This window comes from Etheostoma spectabile, unplaced genomic scaffold (assembly GCF_008692095.1).
Source record: "Etheostoma spectabile isolate EspeVRDwgs_2016 unplaced genomic scaffold, UIUC_Espe_1.0 scaffold397, whole genome shotgun sequence".
NCBI lineage: Eukaryota > Metazoa > Chordata > Actinopteri > Perciformes > Percidae > Etheostoma > Etheostoma spectabile.
The window spans coordinates 659234-660090 of NW_022605601.1; the positions used below are offsets into that span (position 1 = coordinate 659234).

General features: G+C 39.1%; 1 protein-coding gene across 1 annotated transcript in view; it reads left to right on the forward strand.

Moving 5' to 3' along the window:
- sorcs2 (sortilin-related VPS10 domain containing receptor 2) overlaps window positions 1-857 on the forward strand; it is a 530001-nt gene that overhangs the window by 514578 nt on the left and 14566 nt on the right. The gene's annotated exons all lie outside the window — the stretch shown is intronic.

Sequence of the window (857 nt, forward strand, 5' to 3'; positions counted from 1 at the left end):
ACATTTCCGGGGACAGATCCAGCCGGGGACAGGTCACTAAAACCGGGGACTGTCCCCAAAAACCGGGGACAGTCACTGTCACTCATACGTCACTTTTTGGACTCACGCATTTGCACACATGCGCAGTTTCACCATTTCCTTTTGTAGTTTGCTGCGGACATGAGCACAGCTGCTCCTAAAGTTGCACGTTACTTGTGTAAATCTTCTGTTGTGTTGCCGTGTGCGTTATTGAAAACCTAAGTGCACAATTTTATGTTCATGCTAGTTTAGTATGTATTTTTGTATCTTTCTTATCATAGTTCAGGACAGCATGCTAATGTTTACCGTAATACTAAGAACGTGCTGCAGACTGTACCATTCAGAAACAATTGTTGCTACTTATTAATGGATGCATGTTACTACAGCGTTCTACATGTGGTAATTACAATCCTGCTGAGGATTAGATGAGCTGCACTCGCGATGGTGTTGGTGGTTTGTTTGTTGAAGCGCATTTCAGCGCGTCATTCACATTCCGCTGTTATGTTCATTTATGGTCTTAGAGCGCCATCTAGTGAAACCTGTATGCTTTACTACGTTGGATTGTGTTAATTCCCATTACTATCAGGTATTGTCTAGTTGTTTGCACAGCAACTATTTATTACTTAGCAATTATGTATATTGCAGAGTGAGTTGCTTATTGTTCTTTATTTGTATATATGTGCATTCATTGTACATTTTATATTTACTGTATATATTCTGTATTTCTTTATTTTACAGAAAACCACACACACAAACACACACAATCGTGTAATTTAAGCAACAAGCACTGTATTCAAGGCTGGATCTGGATGTCAATAAATCTGTTGAACTAAAACCAA